This window comes from Garra rufa, chromosome 1 (genome assembly GCF_049309525.1).
Source record: "Garra rufa chromosome 1, GarRuf1.0, whole genome shotgun sequence".
Taxonomy (NCBI): domain Eukaryota; kingdom Metazoa; phylum Chordata; class Actinopteri; order Cypriniformes; family Cyprinidae; genus Garra; species Garra rufa.
The window spans coordinates 99,169,935-99,194,593 of record NC_133361.1 but is presented as its reverse complement, the minus strand read 5'-3'; the positions used below and the strand labels follow the sequence as shown (position 1 = coordinate 99,194,593).

Genomic DNA, 24,659 nt, shown 5'->3' with positions numbered 1-24,659 from the left:
AGAGCATTAGACTTTTTTTTAATCTGAGGGTCCAGGGTTCAAGTCCTTGATCCGGTGAAGGGCCATCTTCTTGTTGTCGCCCTCAGCTTGCAGTCGTGCCAGTCCAGCTCTGCCTTGTGGCGGCGTACGCTTAAAGATGTGACAGAGTTCACATAGAGTGTTTGCTATGCTGCCCCTTCATGAATGTTTCGTTGCTTGTGGTGGGCTGTTTATGCGCTGATGACGAGAAACTCGAGATGTGTCTCTATGCCCTTGGACCTGTGCGCTCACTGTGGTAAACCACTACGCTCACCAAGGGTAATCTAGGGTGCCGACACCTGCCAACATGATTTTCGTCACCCCCCTCACTCCAAATGGGAGAAGTAAAAGTTACGAAAGTCCCTTCCCTCACCCAGTATTCACAAACCCGATCAAGGTAATGTCATCTCTTTTTTCATGCCCCCGTATTAGAGGCCAAAAAAAATATTAAATGAAATAAAGCGGTCCAAATAATGACCCACTGTAATGTGTAGCATTCAAGATATTGAGAGACTTTAGCTCGTGGCGGGTCAATCTGGTATTTCATGGAGTAGGGGCTCGTTTTGGCAAGTTGGGTGCAGTCGCGTGTGCTGGGAGCGAAGAACAGCAAGCGCAACTCTTCGTTAGTATAGTTAGTGAACAGTATCTCCGCCTGTCACGTGGAAGACCAGGGTTAGATTCCTACCTACCTCTCTGCTGCTGTTGAACGACTCATCCAAAAGCTTTTGGTGCAGACAGAGGTCACAGAAGGAGTTCTGCTTCGAGGTCAACCGCAGCCGAAAACAATGCATTGGCCGGGAATCGAACCCAGGTCAACTGCTTGGAAAGCAGCTATGCTCACCACTATACCACCAACGCAGGCGCTCGGTGCCAGTTTTAAGCAATCAGAAAAGAATGCTCGAATCCGGGTCATGGCAGCCCTTTGCTGTTAAGCGACGGGGACGTCCAGCTCCTTTTTGCCAACTCACCCTTCAGTTGAATTAAGCGCCTGAAGCTCGGCGGCATCCTGTGCTGCCCGCCTCCAGCCAAGAGAGCAGGTGGTCCACAGGCAGGTGAAGTCTTGGCCGAGAGGTTAAAGCGATGGACTTGAAATCCATTGGGGTCTCCCCACGCAGGTTCGAGCCATGCCGAATGTGGTCGGGCATTCCCCCTTTTGCCTTTAGCTTTTTGCGACGGTGGTTGGGCCTTCCAAGGCCTTTGGCCTTCGCTCTCTCTGACGTAATTGCATGCAGCCTTTGTCCCGTAGCTCCTGTGGCAAGTGAGCTTCTGCCAGGCGGCTTGTGGAGAAAGTGTTCTTATATAAAACGTAAGAGGCACACCAAATACAAACGCCCGGATAGCTCAGTCGGTAGAGCATCACACTTTTAATCTGAGGGTCCAGGGTTCAAGTCCCTGTTCGGGCAAAGGGCCATCTTGTCGGCGGCCTCAGCTTGCAGTCGTGCCGGTCCAGCACTGCCGTGTGTCGGCGTACGCTTAAAGATGTGAAAGAGTTCACATACAGTGTTTGCTTCATGAATTTTTCGTTGCTTGTGGTGGGCTGTTTTCCCCTTTAGGAGTTTTACGCTAGGCGATTTCAGTAAAGCGGTAACCAGTTCATTGTTTTTTCAGCCAGCTTTGAGGTCGACAACGGGACAGAGGACGTCAGGGTCGCCGTAGTCGTGGCCGAGTGGTTAAGGCGATGGAATACCAGGTGCTGTAAGCTTTTGCCTTTTCTTCACTATTTATATAATATACTGGCTTTTACGGAGGCTGATCTTTAAATAGCCCACTTTTTGGAGCAACCCTCGCTTACGGCCATACCGCACTGAGAGCGCCCGATCTCGTCTGATCTCGGAAGCTAAGCCGCGTCGGGCCTGGTTAGTACTTGGATGGGAGACCGCCTGGGAATACCAGGTGCTGTAAGCTTTTGCCTTTTCTTCACTATTTATATAATATGCTGGCTTTTACGGAGGCTGATCTTTAAATAGCCCACTTTTTGGAGCAGCCCTCGCTTACGGCCATACCGCCACCTGAGGCGCTAGAGAGTAACAGGAAGTGGTTGGCAGTAGTTTGGAGAGGAAGGCTCACCTCCATTTTGTGTTTATTTTTTGTGTTTGGTTTTTGTGAGTTGTTTACTTTGAGTTAGTTTTTTGTTTGTTTTAGTTATAAACCACCTAACAGCAGCATTTTTGCTGGCTGGAGGGTGGTTAACCCCTCTTTTTTTTCGTGCTTTTTTTTTGTTTTTGTTTTCTGAACGGACGGATTAATGGATTATGACTTTGGACTAGCAGGAGGCACACGCACGGCAAACGACACTGGACTTGGAGGAGGAACACGCACGGCAAACGACACTGGACTGGCAGGAGGAACACACAAGGCAAACGAAATCGGACTGAATAAACGACTACAAGCTGGAAAAAAACAGGAAATGATGGATAAGGCAATGGAAGCACAGCGCAGGATTGACTATGGAGTGGATAATGGACAAACGAAAGGTAATGACAAAGATAAAGAACAAAGGAATGAGAGTGTGAAGAGGGTGTATTTAAAAGAAGCGACAGTGACTGTAGATGTGGCTAATGTGAATGATGCGAGGGCGGCAGATATAATCAAAGCATTGACGGAGCGGATTGGTGATGGGAGGATTCTGGCAGTCAGACCAAAACATGCAAGAGAGTATGAGATTACATTGGAACGCAAGGATGATACAGAACTTTTCACAGACGGATTGATGATAAAAGGAGAGAATTGCCAAGTTAAAAGACTGCAGAATCGTGATTACGTTGTATCCTTTATGCATCTGCCTGCTTACTTTGCTGATGAAGAGATTTTAATGAAAATAGAGGGATGGGGAGTTTCCCCGATTTCCAAAATAAAGCGCCGCTTTTATCCGGGCACTACTATTGAGGATGGGACGAGGTTTGTGAAAACGCGATTCCTGAAAGAAGTAGCCTCCCTCCCGTACAGTACGAAAATAGAGACGGCAGAAGGACCGCAATATTTTCGGGTGATGCACAGTCAGCCACCAGGTTAAAACCTGTCGGCTGTGCATGAGCCCGGACCATGTGGTAAAAGACTGTCCGGACTTTAAATGTTTTAAGTGCGAGGAGAGGGGGCACTTCGCGAGAGACTGCAACGCAGTGAAGTGCCCGGATTGTAATGTGGTTTTAAACAAATGTGAATGTTGGATGGAGGATAAGGAGGAGGAGGAGGAGGGAGAGCAGCAGGTGGGCAGGCAGATGCATGATCGAGACAACGAGCAGCGAGAGGATGAAACAAGTGTACTAGGCAAAGGACTAGAATCTGTTAATGATACAGAACAACAGGAAGAACAGGACATGCAAACTCAACGGGACTGGGCAATTTGGTCACAGACGGATTTGATTGACAGCGTGCAAGGTGTTTTGGAAACTGTGGAGATGAACGACCAAAGGAATAAAGAACTGACTGATGCACAACAGGAGGGTGTGATAATGAACAATCTGGTACAAAGGAAAGCAAACAAAGAAAAGAAAATGAACAGATACAGGGGAAATCATCGAAAAGAAGAAGATCTGTAAAGGTAATGCCCAATTTAGAGACTGCAAGAAAAAAAGTGCTTAAAGATGAAGGTATTGAGTGTACAAATATGTATGAAGTGCTAAAGAGTTTGGAGGAGATGGACTGAGATTATGGGTTTAATGCATGCTTTTATATGTTTTATGCTTTTAAGAATTGTTACTTTTAATGCTAGAGGGCTTTTAGACGTAAGAAAATTTGGAAAAGTGAAAGAAATGTGTAAAGGAGAAGATGTGATCTTATTACAAGAAACTAACTGGAGGGAAGGGTACATGACAGAAATAAGGAAACAATGGAGCGTACAGATTTTATATAACAATGGTGATGGGAGGCTGGGAAGAGGAGTTGCGGTTTTAATAAATGAAAACAGTGGTGTATCATGTAAAACAATATATCAGGATAAAGATGGGAAATGTATAGCATTTGAAATGGAGTATGAGGGAAAACAAGTAATTGTGGTTAATGTGCATGCACCAACAGTAGAGAATGAAAAGAAAAAGTATTTTAATGTGTTAAGAGATTTTTTAAAGAAACATAAAGAAGTTATTATGTTGGGTGATTTTAATACTGTTTTTAGTAAATTAGAAATGGGTGAGGGAATGGTTTTTAAAAATGATAAAGGAAGAAAAGAACTGAAAATATTAATGGAGGAAAATAATACAATTGATGTATGGAGAGAAAGAAATGAAAAAAAAGAAAGAATATTCAAGGAGGCAATTAGTGGGGAATTTTATGTGTAAAACAAGAATTGATTTTATTTTATGTACAAGGAATATTGATGGCTTTATCGGTAGTATTAAATATAAAGAATCAAGCTTAAGTGATCATAAACCGATTTTTATGCAAGTAGACTGGAGTTCTGTGAAAAGAGGGCCAGGGGTATGGGTTTTAAATACAGAGATTTTGAAGAATGAGTATTATGTGTTAAGTATTAAAGAAATTATTGTAAAGGAAAAGAAGAATGAAATGTACACTGAAGATAAAAGAATATGGTGGGAAAATGTTAAATATCTAGTTAAAAAATTTACAATAAAGTACTGCAAGTTAATACAGAGAAGTAAGAAAAATAAGGAGAGAGAAATACGAGAAAAATTGGAAAAGGAATTAAATGAAAATGGAAAAGATATACAAAAAATAAAAGACTTGGAGGGAAGTTTGAAAGATTTGGAAGAGGAAAAATATGAAGGTGCGAGATTAAGAAGTAAAGCTAAATATACTGTGGAAGGTGAAAAATGTACAAAATTTTTCTTTGACCTAGAAAAAAGAAGAGGGAAAGCTGAAATGATTAAAGAAATAAGAGGGAGAAATGGTATAGTTGTGCAAACTAATGAGGAAATATTAAAAGAAATTAAAGCATACTATGAGAACTTGTTTAGTGCAGAGGGGGTGAGGGAAGAAGAGAAACTGGAGCTACTGAAGCAAATTAAAGAAACAGTGAGAGAAGTAGACAAAAAAGAGTGTGATGAAGAGATAAGAGAAGAAGAGATAAAAAGAGCAATAAGTGAATTAAACAAAAAGAAAAGTCCAGGTATAGATGGGTTGGGGAGTGAATTTTATATGGCTTTTAAAGATTTTTTAACTAGCATCTTAAAAGAAGTATATGTAGAGATTTTTAAGAAAGGAGAATTAAATCAAAGAATGGGAATGGGTTTAATGAAGCTGATATACAAAAAGAAAGGAGAGAAGACAGATTTAAAGAACTACAGACCGATTACAATGCTGAACACTGACTTAAAGATTTTATCTAAAATTTTAGCCAATAGATTGAAGGAAGTCATGCCAATTATAATTAAAACAAACCAAGTGTACGGAGTGAAGGGAAGAGACATAGCAGATACAACTATTAGCATAAAAGATATAAGATACATGCAGGAAAAGAACAAAGATGGTTTTGTTATTAGTCTAGATTTCGAGAAAGCTTTTGACAGGGTGGAGCATGATTTTTTATTTGATGTTTTAAAAAGTTTTGGTTTTGGAGAAAATTTTATTCAATGGATTAGGATCTTATACAAAAATACAAGCACAAAAATTAAATGTAATGGGTTTTTAACACAGTGTTTTAAAATTACCAGATCAATAAGGCAAGGATGCCCACTGTCAGCGCTTTTATATTCTTTAGTTGCGGAACCGTTGGGACTTACTATTAAACATGAAGAGGGAATTAAAGGAATAGGCATCGAGGGAGGAGAAAGTAAAATTTATCAAAATACAGATGACACAACGTTATTGTTGAAAGATTTGGATAGTGTAAAAAAAGCAATGGAATTTGTACAAAAGTACTGTAGAGGATCAGGGGCTAAAGTGAATGAGGACAAAACGGTGTATTTAAGATTTGGGGGGGGGCAGTGGTTTTAACAGAGCATTTTACTTTTAAGGAAACTAAAGAAATAAAGATTTTGGGGGTTTTAATGGGGAGGGATGAAAAGAAAGCAGCAGAAACTATGTGGGAGGAAGCATTAGGAGGGATTGAAAGAAGACTGACTTTTTGGGAAATGAGAACATTAAATTTGAAAGGGAAGATTTTAGTCCTTAATGTTTTAATGATTTCTAAACTATGGTATATTTTATATGTGTCATCTATGCCGTTGTGGGTAGAAAAAAGGCTGAAAAAATGTTTTTTAGATTTTTTATGGGAAGGGAAGCCGCCAAGAATCACATACAAGCTCTTGAAGGACATGGGACTGGAGATGTCTTTTTTAGAACCCTGAAGAAATGTATTACTTTTATTGAATGTATTTATTGTGTATTTAATTCTAATACAGAGAGTTTCTGTAATTGCTGAAGCACATCCAATGATTTTACAGTGACCTGTATTGTTTTAAAGTTTTTCAATATTAAAAAAAAAAAAGAGAGCGCCCGATCCCGTCTGATCTCGGAAGCTAAGCAGCGTCGGGCCTGGTTAGTACTTGGATGGGAGACCGCCTGGGAATGGCTCATGACCCCTCCAAGTCCCTATCCTGGGTCCTGATCACTGTGAAAAAAAAAAGTAAACAGATTAGCAGGAGAGGGGAGGGGCCATATGGAAATAGACAGGAGAGGGGAGGGATATCAATACTAAGTCTTATTTACCTCTGAAATGGTTTACTGTTCTTTTTTATGTTTTTGTGAATAAGACCATGAAGACTAGAATCTCTGACTTGAATGTTTTATTAAGTATTATTAATAATACTCCGCTTCGCATCGGGTCCTGATCACACTGTCGGGGCTTATTTCTGCGATAACTACCGGCTGCCTGTACATTATCTCTTACTTATAAAACGGTTAGTTCCATTCCTCAATTCTGATTGGTCAGCAGCTGTGTCGTATTCATGATACAGCACGGCTTTGACCGCTTCACTCAACGGTTTTGTGTATCATTGAACCTCCTTAGCAACGTAAACAAAGCTTTAGGAGTTAGGGACTACTTTTTACAGCGGAAGGCAGTTAATGATTTTACTTTATGAAAACGTACAACCTAATATATATATAAATTAATATATATTTTTGATATTAATATTTTTATTGTGTGGTAACCGTTTTATATGCCTAATTTATTCATGATACAGCACGGCCTCTCGAACCTTATTGCTTAATAATAAGATGTCTGTCACATAATGTAACAAACATAATGCTTTAATTAAAACAATAAAAAACATGTAATGTAACAAATGTGTTTGCTCATATCTGTTTGAAGTATGAATGAATGCACTTTACAAATAAACTTGAGACTTTTAGTTACAATGTTTGCAAGATCACTGAAAAAAAATCTAAGAAACTATATTAGGGTACTTGAACAAAGTGTAATTTGCTCATATCTGAGATATTATTCACTCTATTGGCCCCATTCGCACTGTAGGGAGCATGTAAAATGTACACATAAAAGGGCCTTAATGGAATTTTAGAAAAATACTTTATCTTTACCTTACTGGTAAGTAATTCAGCCTCTCTTATACTCAATACAGTTTCATGTGACAGTCTTTACCTCTATAAAGTGGACAAATGGGGAAACAGCAGTGAAAGGAATCATATATTTGGAAACATTCTTTTATTTTATTTGTTCAACAATATATATCTACATATCAGAAATAAATAAACAACACAACAACAATAACAATAACACAAGTAACAATGTAAACAGAATAGAATTAACATTAATTATTATGTAATTTAGCAGAAAATATAGCAAAATAGGAACTAATAAGTTATTATTTACAGGATTCTTATTACAAGATTTATACATGTACACATTAAGCAATATACAATATACGTACTATATACAAGGGGATGAGGTAATGCAGTGCAATAGTATGTAATGTTAAGCAGATATTTACATTCACTAAAAACACATCTTTTTTTCTATGAGAAAATAGGTATGTGTTTTATAGATGGTGTATAATGAATTGGTATAAGAGGCAGATATTGTAGCAAATATGACTTGGGGAATGTGATTTGGGGGATGGAGTTGCAGATGGAGTTGGCTCTCTAGTTGTTATTTTTTTTCTTTTTTAGTTCCTCATCTACTACACTTTTGAAGTGTTCAAAACTGTTGAACACAACACCTTCAAAACCTGAAGTGGTGGACTTCCTAGTTACTGGGCAATAGGTAAATATTTTTTTGCTACTTTCAGCAGCCTTGTCTTTGGAGGGCGTGTACCTCTTGCGCTGCCCACCACACTGGGGTACTTGGCAGGCCCCACAAGGCTTCATGGATTTATGAGGCTTGATTGGTCTGGATGTCAGCGCAGGAGGTGGTGTGAAAGGTATGAACCCTTGACTGCTGGATGCCCCACAGAGCATCATAGATGGTCCCTGTGGCTGTGCAGGAACTACTACCAGGACAGGTGCTGCTGACGCTCTGGGTGGGATGTACGTGGCCACAGGGGGTTTAGGTTGAATGGGCCGGTTCCCAAGCATTTCCACATCAACCCTGCAAAAATAAATCATACATATGATGATGAGTATAATTCCTGAGAAATAATGTGTATGACTATCAATTCACGTGGTTTGTTGTGTTTAAGTTTAAACCATTCAGCTGATAAATTCAGATATGTTCACATATTTGAATAAAGTAGTAAAGTCACATACTTGTGACATGAAGAACTGAACAACTTACTTCCGCTTCTGACCATGCCTTTTCCCAGCTGTATGACGTAGGCTCTGGTACTGAACCTGAGGTCGATCTGGAGCTGGAAGGGATTCTGGCAGAGTCGGAGCTGCTGGCATTGGTTCTTCTGACAGCACTCTTTGGTGGGGTTTCACCTTTGGCATTACTGTTGCCCTGTAGTTAGCCTTCTTCTCTTCCCGTGCCATGAACGTAGAGATGGACTTGGCATTCAGATTGGGCAGAGGAATGGAGAGACCTTTGAGGATGGGATCGTCTCTGACTCGGTCTACAATCCTTTTATACTGGCCCTTGATTGCATTGGTGATTTTAGTGGGGGAGGTGAGACGACTGGCTGGTGGCCGGTTTTTCAGCATCTTAATAATGAGGTACAACAGACGACTATCCTCAGTCACCTGGGCTGACTGAGGGTACTTCATCCAGGAAAACTTTGTCTTCTGTGCTGCTCTGGTCTCAGGTGTGTCAGCTCCCAAGCATCTGCCAAACAGGGTGTAACCCCACCTTGACTCATACCTTTTTACAAAGTTGGCTGCAGACCTGTCATGCTCATGCAGAGCACCAACTGCATTGCCAATCTTCAGCCTTAGGTCAGCTGGCACTAGGTGACGGTCACTGTTGTCTGCCAGTTCTAAAATGAGAAGGGCCAAGGCTTCCACTTCCTCCAGCCCAGGAAGATGCAGATGGCTCTGGGTCATCAGCACATCCTGCAGAGCAGGACTGTCCTCCTCCTCCACCTGTTCTGATTGAGTGAGGATGACATGTTTGTCACTGACAGTGTCCATAGGATCCTCCTCTGACTCTGCACCCATGTCTACGCCCTCATCTGACAGCTTGTCCTCGCCTTGTTCAGCCGTCTCCTCTTCTTCACGGGACTGCTCTTCCTCAACTGCAAATATGTAATGTACTAATCACCAGTGTGTCTAGGCAGTTACAACAACTAACAGTAGACTAATTAATACAACATGGCGATGCTGCAGTTCATTTGTTTCATATTATGTAAAATAAAAATGAACTATATCATACATACTTGTCATGGATAGAATATGCATGATATTTATAGGTATTTGACTGCTCAGTATGTATGTATATTGTTATAATGCAGGATTGTGTACCTTGCTGGGCATAGTAATCCCTTGCAGTGAAGCTGGTTGACTGGCACATGGCATACTCTACTCCAAGGAGCTCCTCCTCGTCTGGGTCCTTGTATACAGCAGGGTAGGGCATTGGAGAGGCAAAGTTGGGCTCGAGGACATGCTCTTTACCGAAGAGCACAACAGCCTGCTGATTCAGGCGCTGAATCTGCCGCGGGTCCATACACCACGTCTGCCTGCCATGACCACCAGCAACCCGGAGTGATTCCATGCGGCTGTTCCACTGCACAGCAAATGCAATCAGATACACCTGAAAGACATGACCATTCATGCATTATTGTACATCAGAAACTAATTTTGATTACAAAGTGGGCATCGCCCAGCAGCATGACATACAATTTGTCTTTTGTCCGCAATAGGCTATTTTGTGTGTGTGCGCATCTCATACACCCGGTTGATGCTATGTGAACAGCATAGAGCTCACATACACACAGGAAGAGAGGGTAGCACAAAAGCAGGGAGGATACAGGTAAAATATGCTTATGAACAATGTTGTGTAATCAATATTTTTTTTAAATATTAAAGCTGTTTATACTTACTTGGAATGGCATAACTCCACATCTCTGTGAGGGAATGGCATTGTACAGGTGTGAGTGCAAGCCCTCCAAGGAGTTACTGCCTCGCCGACACCTGTACTTGTTCAGGCGGACACCATTCAGCACCACCACCTTCACTGAAACATACAGCTGTATGCCAGGGGGGTCCTATAAAACATGCGTTGCTTATTTATTATGGTGTCTGTGAGTTTGAGTTTGTATGATTTTACAATGATTAGTTCAAAAATGTTTACCCACCTGCATACAACTAAGATGCTTGCTTGCAGTTGCCCAGTGAGAATCCACTGCTTGTGCTGATTTGAACAGGTGGATTCCATCAATGTCAAGGCCTGCAGGTCCCTTGAACTCCGTAATGATGGACTCAATTGCTGAAGCTGTCTCCTGTAACAATCATTCACATTTATTTTATATAGTTATATCGCTTAAAATGTGAAACTATTTCAATAATTGGAAGTATTTCCAAAATGAAATATAGTAGTGTGACAACTTAGTTAATTTTAGTGAAGTATGTTTTGAGCTTCTTATACATAAAGATTATACATGGATTAATAGTACACTTAACCTCAACCCCACGTGTGATCCGTCTGACATAGGACCTGATCTGGTGAGGTTTGAGGAAGGTTATCATGTCCTCGTCTGAAAGACTGGCGTACAACTCCTGGTTGCCCTTCCTGACTGCCTGGATTAGGAGCATCATATCGTCCTTGTAGTAGGCCAGCACTGCACCTGCAAGGGCACTCATGAACACCCCATACTTGGCATGGCTCTGTTTGATGACAACAGCATCCCAGCGGTGCAGCCAGTGTCGAATGTCCAGTCTGACCACAGTGCCCTTCTGCACCCAGTCCCCGAACAGGTTCTCCAGGAAGGACGAACCACTGTCACTGAAACAATATAAATTCAGCATGTGTTCTTTGTTTTTTTTAACATTAAATGAATGACAAATTTTATCAGGGTATATGGATGTGTTATTACCTACCGACAACAGTTGTTATCTGCATATATGACAGTTGGTGCAGGAGCCCTAGCTCGTTCAAAGCGGCCCATCAGACCTTTGGCCATACGTCTGTAACACCCCTCAGACTCAGCTGCCACCACCACTGTGGTCAAGAACTGGCCCCACTCGTTCAGCACACTGGTGACATACTGCATGGTGCCCTGACCATCACCATATATCTTCTTAAGGACCTGGAAAACACAAAGCAGAACATTCATTTGATAAGATCTAACAATAACCTGTCTGTCCAATATAATTTATATGAACTACAATGCATGTACATTTTGTATCCATCACATTTGAACACTGAACAGTGAGGCCAAAGTCCCTTATTCAAAACAATAAGCTGGCTCAAGTCACTTTAAAGTGACTAAATAAATATTAAGTCTGCATAACTTCATGAATTGATACAATACACATACCTATCTTGTACCATCAATGCAGAGGATTTCTCCAGTCACACTGAGGATTGAGGCTCTGTACACAGGCATCCTCTCCATCTCCATGATCATGTGTGCACGCCTCAGCACACGGGCACAAGGAAGGGGAGTCCGGGGCAGAGGAGGGGTGTAAGTACCAGCAGCTTTGACAAAGGACACGATGCTCTTCTGAGACGATGCAGATCCAGCTGTGTGGGCTTCATACAGGAGAGTCTGGTACAGGTCACGGCGCTCCACATACCACTCATCATGTCCCTGCTGCAGCACTCTCTGGACTTTGTTCATGGACACACTGTTGACCCTGTCATTCAGAAGAGTAACCACGCCTTTGTCAATAGCACGCTTCCCACACAGTATGGCAGGAAACATGCTTCTGATGGCTGGGGCCAAGTTCATCAGAATCTTGGGACTGTGTGCCAGCCAAATGTACTGCTGAACATGATGACTGTCCTCATCTTCACTGTCTGCGTCACTATGTGTCTTACTCACTGCCCGCCTCATCTTTTCACAATGTGAACACTTCAGCTTCTCTGTCAACAGGGTGTAATTGTACTTCATCCCACACACTTGCCTGGCATAACTACCAAAACCTTTCTTTTCAAGGTATTCACCTGGTGGTGCAGGGCAGTTGGAGCTAGGGCAGCGGATCTTGGCTTGCATCACACCAACTGGGCGCCAGAAGAAGGCAGGGGTTGTGAAAAATGCCATCATGTTGGGCAGTCCTCCCTTGACAGAAGTAGGAATTGGGGGTGGGTGGAACTGCATCTTCTCCTTTAAAAGCCTTCTCTCCACAATATCTCCTTTGGCATTCTTGTACCTGGAAGGCCTCTCAAACAGACCAGGCATCTCATCACATTTCAGCCACTTGATGTTAGGAGGAGCTATACCATTGGCTTGTGTAGATGGAGGTGGATGCTCCCAGTATTTCTGCCAGCCCTCCAGCAAGATGTTACCAGTTTCTGAGGCAGAGGTGTCAACAGGGGAAGAAGGTCTTCCCTGAGATGTGCTGAGGCTGTGGGAAGAGTCCTGACTCACAGCCGGTGTGAGCTCTCCCCAGGTGGTCAGCTGTGTGGAGACTGCTACCTCAGACTCTTCAAGGACAGTCTCTGTAGAAAAAATCAGACAAAATGTATTGAGCACATTGCTTAAGATGTGAATATAATGACAAACACAAGCATTATCACAATAAACAAAGTTTGTTTCTATTTTCCATGTTATCAGATCTTATTTTAGAGAACACAAATTATATTTAATACAAACATTTTAGTATAGAGCTGCTACAAAAAATATAGGCAATAGTGTAAACAAATATTGTAATATAATAAAAAAATCTAACATATCACATATACAAATTAAATAGATTTTTGTATGTGTTATCTAAATGCCAAAAAAAGCATTTAGGCATTAAATCTGTTACACTGAAAAAGGGGCAGCTAGCTTGATAATATACCTCACCCTGCTGAAAATTAAAGTGAAATCCAAAACCTACTGTCGTCATTATCAGTGCCATAAAATGTGTGATATTTCGGCAGTGTATTTAGTCAGATGTTTGAAATACATCAGTAAGAAAATGTTATATGAATTTCAAAATAGAGTTATGCCGTGTTAAATGTTAATTACCAGCAGCTGCCAACAATTCAGCATCACTGGCATAGTCAGGATCCTGCTGGAACTTAGAAAGGGTAGATTCAGCCTTCTTTCCTTTGTCTTTCCTTGACTCCTGTTCATGCAGAAAATAAAGAAATTATAGAAAAACACATACAGAGTTGTATTGTACCACATAAACACAAGTACTTACACTGTTACCACTTCCTATGTCTAAAGCACAAGCTTTTGTGCAGAGTAAACATTGATGATTTTACTATTGAAGGTGCATTAATATGTGCCTAACTTATTTACACATGCACTACATTTTTTTTTAATAAACAAAACAGTAAACATAATTTAATCTCAGTTAACGGGTCAAAGTTACCTCCAAGTGTTTGTCAAGATGAAAGGTGACAGGCGGGAACTCTCTGGCATACTGCAGCAATCGCTCCTTTTGCCACTTTAGGAGATCGTTCTTCTCACCCTTCTGGCAATATTCAGACAGCAGCCGTATGACCCAGCCCACATCATTTTCGAGCAGCCACCTGAAAGACTGTCCTGCATATTTGCCGAATGTGACAACTAGCTGGCCTTTCCACATTTCCCCTCCAGCTTTCTTTGCAGCAGCCTCCGCCTTTTCAGAATCCAGACAGCTGGGGTCTACTGCTTTGCTGGGGGCCACTGCCACACTCTTAGCTGCATCCGTACACTGCCTCTCCCTGCCTGTACAGACGGATGCATGGGTACAGGTGCTGTTTTTGGTGGCTGCTCAGCTGCTGTTTCAGTGAGAAGCTTTTCCCACACACTTCACACACATATCCCTTTGGACCATGAAGCTGCATGTGCCGAGTCAGGTTGGACTTCACAGAGAAACTACTGCCACATACACTGCACTTGTGTCCCTCCAAATCCATGCTTTTTTTATCTGTTGTAATAAAACAGAAACAGATTCAGATTAGTTTCTTCTTTTCAAACTGTACAGGGGACTAAACACTGGAAGACCAGGAGATGCAAAACATGTACACAAGTAACAGTACTGCTATTACTATTACTTAAATTAGAAGTAAAAAGGTATTTTGTAAAATAATAGTAATAAAAAAAATACTACACAAGTACTGAGTAATCTTTATGGATGTTATCTGATTTACCTTTTAATGTGATATTTCATGTGATTAGCTAAAAGTTCAAAAGGTAATGGTTTTATCATTTTAGACTATATTTTTGCTTGCCTTGTGTTTTCAGTGTTTTAACATGTTATTGACTGTTAATGACTTATCAGTTACTACAAAAATAGACAAAATAGTTTAGATTAGTGGAGATAGCCGGACAAAACAGCCCTAAACGATTTAAATGTACAGTAAGTAGTCAATTCCAACAGGACAAACTGGCAAGTGACAGTAACGTTAGTGTTACTAGCCACAGGTAAAATCTACCTGTATTTGGATAGTAGGTTAGTCCTAATGTCCAGCCCTGATTGTGTTTGGGTATTTCCAAAGTATTTACTTTTTAGTAAAACATTACAAAGACTATCAAGAATTACTGCAGTTTACGATTCATGTTAGTAGTTAGATGGGCGATTATATTTTCGCTATTAATGCTTTTAAAACTTTAAAGTTAATAGCTTTGTAATTACTGCACGTAAATCCATGCAGGAAAAAAAACTGTTAGAAAGCATTTCTGGAGCTGGAGAATATACTGGACTTACCTCTTGTTTGCCGTTACCGATCTCACTGTTACCGATCTCAGTCCATTGATGATAGTACGGTTGTTTACGCTTGTCACTCACATGATGCACTTGATCCGGTCCGGCCATCTGATTGGTGGGTTGAGGAAGCAGCCGGCTCAACAGAGCTCAGTGATTGGTTGATTGAGATGCTCAACTTGCTCAACGGCGCTCAATGATTGGTCAATAATTGCTCAGTATAGGGACTTAGAGGAGAGTGCGCCTGGGAATACCAGGTGCTGTAAGCTTTTGCCTTTTCTTCACTATTTATATAATATGCTGGCTTTTACGGAGGCTGATCTTTAAATAGCCCACTTTTTGGAGCAGCCCTCGCTTATGGCCATACCGCGCTGAGAGCGCCCGATCTCGTCTGATCTCGGAAGCTAAGCAGGTCAGTAAGAACATTATGATTCAACCAAGTCTCAGATATACACACACAAAAAAAAAAATCCAAATTGGAATCAATAAGTAAACTCTGTATCTGATCTATTTTTGGTCTTATACCTCTTATATTTATATGTCCTCCCAGTATTCCTTTAGGTTTATTCCCAGAGTTCCAGATAACTTAAGCATGATTCACAGTTTGAAAGAGTCTTGACTTCCTCTGTTTCAATATTGCATGATTTATTGCATGCCTTTTGGCCCTCGTAAAACTCTGTTGGCATTCGTCCGTTATTGCAGACGGGCCATTACGGTAATGACAGTCTGTAACTGGCATATAAGGATTAATGTGAGGCATAGAACTCACCTCAGTGTCCATGTAAGTGATCTCAGACTGATCAAACACTACAGGTCCTTTTCAAAAAATTAGCATATTGTGATAAAGTTCATTATTTTCTGTAATGTACTGATAAACATTAGACTTTCATATATTTTAGATTCATTACACACAACTGAAGTAGTTCAAGCCTTTTATTGTTTTAATATTGATGATTTGATGATCATGATGATCATGAAAACCCAAAAATCTAAAAAAATTAGCATATTTCATCCGACCAATAAAAGAAAAATGTTTTTAATACAAAAAAAGTCAACCTTCAAATAATTATGTTCAGTTATGCACTCAATACTTGGTCGGGAATCCTTGTGCAGAAATGACTGCTTCAATGCGGCGTGGCATGGAGGCAATCAGCCTGTGGCACTGCTGAGGTGTTATGGAGGCCCAGGATGCTTCGATAGCGGCCTTAAGCTCATCCAGAGTGTTGGGTCTTGCGTCTCTCAACTTTCTCTTCACAATATCCCACAGATTCTCTATGGGGTTCAGGTCAGGAGAGTTGGCAGGCCAATTGAGCACAGTAATACCATGGTCAGTAAACCATTTACCAGTGGTTTTGAAAGGAAAGGAAAGGAAAGGGGGTGAGTGAGGCCAAGTATGGTGACCCATACAAGGAATTTGTGCTCTGCATTTAACCCATCCAAGTGCGCACACACACACAGTAGTGAACACACACACACCCGGAGCAGTGGGCAGCCATTGCTGCGGCGCCCGGGGAGCAGTTGGGGGATCGGTGCCTTGCTCAAGGGACTCACCTCAGTCGTGGTATTGAGGGTGGAGAGAGTGCTGTACATTCACTCCCCCCACCTACAATCCCTGCCGGACCTGAGACTCGAACCTGCAACCTTTGGGTTACAAGTCCGAATCTCTAACCATTAGGCCACGGCTGCCCCGTTACGGCTCCCCCGTAAAAATTTTTTTTTTTAATTTTGGCACTGTGAGCAGGTGCCAGGTCGTGCTGAAAAATAAAATCTTCATCTCCATAAAGCTTTTCAGCAGATGGAAAAATCTCCTGATAGCTAGCTGCATTGACCCTGTCTTTGATAAAACACAGTGGACCAACACCAGCAGCTGACATGGCACCCCAGACCATCACTGACTGTGGGTACTTGACACTGGACTTCAGGCATTTTGGCATTTTCCTCTCCCCAGTCTTCCTCCAGATTCTTTCCGAATGACATGCAAAATTTGCTTCATCCGAAAAAAGTACTTTGGACCACTGAGCAACAGTCCAGTGCTGCTTCTCTGTAGCCCAGGTCAGGCGCTTCTGCCGCTGTTTCTGGTTCAAAAGTGGTTTGACCTAGCGCATGTACACGGTGGCTCTGGATGTTTCTACTCCAGACTCAGTCCACTGCTTCCGCAGGTCCCCCAAGGTCTGGAATCGGTCCTTCTCCACAATCTTCCTCAGGGTCCGGTCATCTCTTCTCGTCGTGCAGCATTTTCTGACACACTTTTTCCTTCCCACTGAGGTGCCTTGATACAGCACTCTGGGAACAGCCTATTCGTTCAGAAATTTCTTTCTGTGTCTTACCCTCTTGCTTGAGGTTGTCAATGATGGCCTTCTGGACAGCAGTCAGGTCGGCAGTCTAACCCATGATTGCGGTTTTGCAGGTGTTTTTTTGCAGGAGTTAATTAGTTGATTCAGATGATTAGGCTAATAGCTCGTTTAGAGAACCTTTTCATGATATGCAAATTTTTTGAGATAGGAATTTTGGGTTTTCATGAGCTATTTGCCAAAATCATCAATATTAAAACAATAAAAGGCTTGAACTACTTCAATTGTGTTTAATGAATCTAAAATATATTGAAGTCTAATGTTTATCAGTACATTACAGAAAATAATGAACTTTATCACAATATGCAAATTTTTGGAAAAGGACCTGTACTGCCACCACCTTCACTCCTGCTAGACAGCACAGCTCTGCATTTTCCACTTTGTCCAAAATTGGTAACTTCAGCCACTGCCCAAGTTCACCTGTCGATTCATTACCCAGTGCCGCGTCTCCATGGAAGGACCAGTCCCGTCACCCCTCCGTACCCCCCCAGGCGATCCCCACCGACAGCCAGGGACAGCACACACTCCGGCTCCATCGGGACAAACGCCATCCAGCATCGGAGTCAGGGTAAATTGCGGAGATGTTATAGACGGGGTGACAGTGCTTAATAAAATATAAAATTGCTCCAATACTTGAACAGGGAAGACACACATTATTGGACGATAGAGACCCAACAGAGACAGAATGCACAGACTTTGATTTTAATATAAGGGGTAACTGGGGAACACAGGTGCACAGAATGACTAACTGGAATAAAGAAAAGGAACAGGACCAAAAAAGGGCACACAGAAACAGGTCCATATTCCTGGCATATCATCCCCCTTCTGGAAGGCGCATCCTTGCTCTGATGGAACAACAGAAGGAGAAGAATGGATATCAGGGAGGAGGATGACCAACAGAGTCCAAGGTGGAGACGATGGAGGGAGGAGCCTGTCTCTGTATGTCCTTGTGACTCCTTCCCTTTCTCAGGGAACAAGGGTTGTAGTTGTAACCCGAAACAGTGATGTTAAAAATGCTGACAATGTCCTTTATTGTGTTTCAACCAAAAAAAACTGCACTTCCTGTGAGATCTCTTTTCAATTCATGATATACAAATGTGAAGTTCTTACATTGTAGACAGAGCAAACGCATTGTCCATATTCCTAATTATTCCTTGTTCTTTTATGCATTACAGTGTCAACTAGCTATATTGTGTTGACTATGCTTAAAGTGTACTATGGACAAAACATAATGCTTTAAAATTTGAATTAGAATGTTCCATTCTATACATTTAGTTTGAAACTCTTTCTACACTAAGGGGATCTGTTGGGCTTCTCTCTATTATGAATTTTCATGTGCCTGTCAAGGCTTCCTTTTAGACTAAAACAGTTTCCACACTGAGAGCATGTGTAAGGCTTCTCTCCAGTATGAACTCTCATGTGCTTGTTAAGGTTTCCTTTTTGATTAAAACTCTTTCCACACAGTTTGCATGAGTAAGGCTTCTCTCCAGTATGAACTCTTATGTGCTTGTTAAGGGTTCCTTTTTCACTGAAACTTTTTCCACACAGTTTGCATGAGTAAGGCTTCTCTCCAGTGTGGACTCTCATGTGTCTGTTAAGGCTTTCTTTTTGATTAAAACTCTTTCCACACTGTTGGCATGTAGAAGGGTTCTCCATTGTGTGGATTTTCTGGTGGATTTTAAGGTTTCCACCTTCAGCAAAACTCTTTCCACACTGTTTGCATCTGGACGGCATCTCTCCAGTGTGAACTTTCATGTGTCTGTTAAGGTGTCCTTTTAGAGTGAAACTCTTTCCACACTGTTGGCAGGTGTAAGGCTTCTCTCCAGTGTGAATTCTCATGTGTCTGTTAAGGTGTCCTTTTAGAGTGAAACTCTTCCCACACTGAACGCAAGAAAAATAACTCATAGTACCTGTAGTTTGAGCTCTTTTTTGTTTAGAAGTTTTTTCAGACTCTAAAGAACAAAAAGATTTTTCTCCAGATACGAAATCATGAAGATTCTCAAACTGATCTTTCTCTTCAGTTTCATTCAGATCTTCTCTCTCCTCTTTCAGCGCTGTTAGGTCTAAGGTGGAAAAACAAAGAAATAAAAGTTAACACCTGTTTAATGGCACAAAACAATTAATATCAAAGCATGTAGATATGTAATGCATGTATGTTAGATCCTATACCAGGGTCTCCAAACCTGATCCTGCTCAGCCGGTTCCCTACAGAGTTTAGGCTAGCCGTTATACAATTTATAAAAAAGAAAATCTAATGACAGAGTTTAGGATCTATATATATCTATAATCTATATATAGACTAACCTCAATGTTTCTGTACCATTTTTATCTCCTAGGGAATAAAATTTAGAAACAAATTTAGAAAAAAAAGAAAAGGGGATAAACTCCCCACTCAACCGTCAGATGAAAAATTCATCACACAATTCTTTCTGAGGTTTTATTAAGGGGGAAATTATGTTAGCGAATTCGCGTCATGGGAGGGGCTTCTGCCACTCGTCAGCGGGAAAGTAGTTGTAAAATAGGTGAATGAGCTCAAATTGCCAGCTTTAGCTTGCTTGTAGTCTCAATATGTATATATGTGTAGGTCAAATTGAGCAAAGAGTGTTTTTTAAAAATTCACCAGATTGTCCGACCTCCTCACTCACTTTCTTCCAAGCAAAATCCTTTTTATTCCCGTTTCCATAAAAGTACAAAGATGTATCGTATAGCTCCGAGTACAGCAACCGTGATTTTGTCCTCCATTGTTGTTTCGGATTTCTGCCTCCGTCACTACTAGAGCAAGCTCCTGATTGGTTAACGCAGCACGAATTTTCGCCAAAGTTCAGATTTTTCAACTCGCGCGTATGGCGCGGCAATCGCTTGAAACACTAAATACGCATCGCTTCATTTGCGCGTTTCACGCCGCAGGATGACTATTCGTGTCTTTGCATTGACTTAACGTGTAAATCACTCGCACTTGCCACTTCATTCGCGTCCGGTGAACGCACCATTAATGATCGGGACTATTGCGTAACAGTCGGTGTTATGTTGGAATTTACCTATTTATCGTGGTCTTTTGCAAACACCACATTTATTTAAGAAGGAGGAAACGATGGTGTTTGAGACTCATGGTGTGTCATGTCTATCTACCGAACTGTTATTATTTAACTATGCCAAGGTAAACACAGTTTTCCATTCTATGGCACCTTTAAAACAATAAACACATACAGTGGTGTGGAAAAGTGTTCCTGTTTTATTTTTTTAATTTTTTTGCATGTGTCACACTTTGTTTCAGATCATCAAACAAATTTAAATTTTAATCAAAGATAACACAAGTAAACACAATATACAGTTTCTGAATGAAGTTTTTTTATTATGAAGGGAAATCCAAACCCACATGGCCCTGTGTGAAAAAGTGTTTGCCCCCAAACTTCCTGAATTTCTTTGGATCTCAAAGAAATTTTGAGATCCTTTTGGTCTACTTCACTCAGGCAGGACCTATTTATGATTTCTTGATTGCGAACAGGTGTGGCAGTAATCAGGCCTGGGTGTGGCTAGAGAAACTGAACTCAGGTGTGATAAAACACAGTTAAGTTTTAACACTTTCACACAGGGACATGTGGGATTGCGTTTTGTTTTCCCTTCATTAAAAGAAATCTTCATTTAAAAACTGCATCTTGTGTTATCTTTGATATTTAAATTTGTTTGATGATCTGAAATATTAAAGGGGGCCAACACTTTTTCACACCACTGTAAAACAGACAAGAGTCCAACACAATCATAAAAACTTAACTCTCATAATGTGTTAAAAGCCAACGAGTAAAGATGAGTTTTAAAGGAACACTCCACTTTTTTTTGGAAATAGGCTCATTCTCCAGCCCCCCCCCCCCCTCCCCCCGAGTTAATAAGCTGAGTTTTATCGTTTTGAAATCCACTCAGCCGTTCAGTGCAGTGCAGAGCTTGCTTAGGAATGGCAGCAGGCAGGTGTGAGCGCATCTGCACGCAAAGTGAGGCCAAGACTTTTGGAAGATGGCCTGGTGTCAAGAAGGGCAGCAAAGAAGCCACTTCTTTCAAAAAAAAAACCCATCAGGGACAGATTGATCTTCTGCCAAATGTATGGCGAATGGACTGCTAAGGACTGGGGCAAAGTCATATTCTCAGATGAAGCCTCTTTCCGATTGTTTGGAGCATCTGGAGAAAGACTTGTCCAGAGAAGAAAAGGTGAGCGCTGCCATCAGTCCTGTATCATGCCAACAGTAAAGCATCCTGAGACCATTCATGTGTGGGGTTTCTTCTCATCCAAGAGAGTGGGCTCACTCACAATTTTGCCCAAAAACACAGCCATGAATAAAGAATGGTTCCAAAACACCCTCCAACAGCAACTTCTTCCAACAATCCAACAACTGTTTGGTGCATTTTCCAGCACGATGGAGCACCATGCCATAAGGCAAAAGTGATAACTAAGTGGCTCCGGGACCAAAATGTTGATATTTTGGGTCCATGGCCTGGAAACTCCCCAGTTCTTAATCCCATTGAAAACTTGTAGTCAATCCTCAAGAGGCCGGTGGAGAAACAAAAACCCACTAATTCTGACAAACCCCAAGAAGTGATTATGAAAGAATGGGTTGCTATCAGTCAGGATTTGGCCCCCAAGTTGATTGAGAGCATGCCCAGTCGAATTGCAGAGGTCCTGAAAAAGAAGGGCCAACACTGCAAATACTGACTCTTTGCATAAATGTCATGTAATTGTCGATTAAAAGCCTTTGAAACGTATGAGGTGCTTGTAATTATATTTCAGTACATCACAGAAACAACTGAAACAAAGATCTAAAAGCAGTTGAGCAGCAAACTTTGTGAAAACTAATATTTGTGTCCTTGGCCACGACTGTACATGTCACATTTAATGTCCAACAACACATATTTTAGCTAAATGTATGTTTTCCTCAGAATAACTGAGCTACTATTATATTGCGCTCTGCCTGTAGTGTGCATCAGCACTTGTTTACTCTTGTAAACCTTGTACACTCCTGACAACAAAACTCATTTTGTAAGACTTTCTAACATTTACATATTCTTATGATGAATATACACCGAGGAAAACAACATCTCAAATGTATTTAACAGTACAAATATATTTGCCATGGTGGATCTGATCTATAATTGACAATAAGGACTGCTTTAAGAATAAGCGTGCACATCAAATTATCTTGACTCACTGAACCTGGGTCAAATGATTTAGATTGTATGAATTTAAATGGTCATTTATATAAAAATATAAACGTATATATTGCATTTTACGGTGAGCGCAGAGTAGGCTAGTAAACACACGTGATGACGCGCAGCATCTGCGCCGCGACGCGCCCTCACCTCTGTTTACGGCTGACTATTTGGTCAAAGATGATGATAATAATTGATGAAAATATGCCTGGTCCTGGAAACAGACATCAACAGTTCGGCGCCGAGAAACGAAAGAAAGAAAAAAAGCCCACGATGAAGCCCGTGCATCACTTTCAGGTGCGTTCATAATCCTGTGAAACTTTATTTTATTCTGTCAACGTTAATAATGTGTTTTAATGTCGGTAATAATTTCACAACTAAAGCATCTTTCTGAATATGAATACAAGCAGATCTAAGTAAACACAGTGACTTAAAATGCATTATATTAAAACACAGAGGCAATTATGATTATTGATTAATAATGACCATATGGTGTCATTAAATAACAGTGTTAAAATACATAATCTAATACAAAATTAACAGTTTACATTACAATTTTAATAGAAATGCCTGAAAAGGGCACCAAATGCAGTTGTTACACTTACATGATGATCAAATTCCTTGTTTAATATTGACCAAACGTTTAAAATATCCACATAATCTTTCCTATCATTTCCTCAACAAAAATATGTGGACATCATAACCCTTGTCTGCTTTATTGTCAAAGTCTACTTTATTGTAAATTTTGAACTTTGGAAAGCTCCAGCAGATGACAGTGTTGATTTTATTTCAGTTTATTATTGTTTATTTTATTAAGATTTCACATTTTTAAAAGTTTTATTTAAAGTATAATTTTATTTTATTTTTTTTTTTTATTTATTTTTTTTTTTTTTTTGCTGTAGAGATACAATTGTAATTTATAAATGATACTATTTATTTGTGTAATTACTTTTATTTGAATAAAGTTCTATTTTGGCCCCTATAGTAGGTGTTTTTTTTATTATTTTATTTTATTTTTACTTCCGTAATATTTGGGGGAGGGGGCACAAAAGTAAATTTTTGCTTAGGGCACCCATTTGGCCAGCAGCGGCCCTGGTAGTAGTTCAAACCAATGAGAATTAAGCCGTCTCCATAAAGTCATTCCCCATTCTATCTTTTAGGTCTGGTCCACACTAATACATTTTCATTTGAAAACACTTTTTTTTTCTCTCTCTCTCTCTGTTTTGGCCTTCCATCCACACTGAGACAGCATTTTTATCAAGGAAAACTAATGCCATTAAATTGTTTACTCCAATTTTCCTGTTTTTATACTAAAAGTAGCATTTTGCTTGTGAAAAGTACTTGCTTTATTTTACTTAAAGTCGGGATAGAATTAAATGAATGCCAAAGCTCAGCATTTTGTTTTCGTACCCCCTCCATCAGTTTGAGAACCAATGGTTCACACTATATTAATATTATTAAAATTATTTTCTTTATTTCCTCTCTTTATCTATTTATTTTTTGTTTCTTTTCTTGTCTAGCTTTATATTTACAGCTCGGTTTCTCCTATTTTGTGCTGTTTTTCTATATGCCCGACATTGTCTAAAACAATTATATATATATATATATATATATATATATATATATATATATATATATATATATATATATATATATGGCATATATTAGGGCTGTAACGATACGCTATATGAAACCGAAATCTTGACACTCAGATCCACGATCCTGTGTCACGTTGTGATAAGGGAGAATCGCGACACACCCCGTGACTACCTTTCCAATCATGTGACGCCTGCCTGCAAAAGTTGAGCTAGTTGAAGAAGAACGTGAGGAAACATGGCAACCAACCCAGAGATTGCGGACCCTCCCTCCTCACTTAAGTCAGTAGTATGGCAACATTTCGGCTACCCGGTGGAGATAAAGGATGGCAATCGTGTAGTCGACAAGACCCACACGATTTGCCGTAAGTGCTTTAAGAAACTTCCCCAAGTGACAGGCAACACAACCAACATGCAGATGCATATC

The 24,659-nt window shown here is 40.6% G+C and overlaps 1 non-coding gene across 1 annotated transcript; it reads left to right on the top strand.

Annotated features, from left to right (window-relative positions):
* The first annotated feature begins 1,804 nt into the window (after positions 1-1,804).
* Positions 1,805-1,923, top strand: LOC141317928 (5S ribosomal RNA). The gene has a single exon (XR_012352276.1). It is a non-coding gene; the product is annotated as a 5S ribosomal RNA (ribosomal RNA).
* The last annotated feature ends 22,736 nt before the right edge of the window (positions 1,924-24,659 follow it).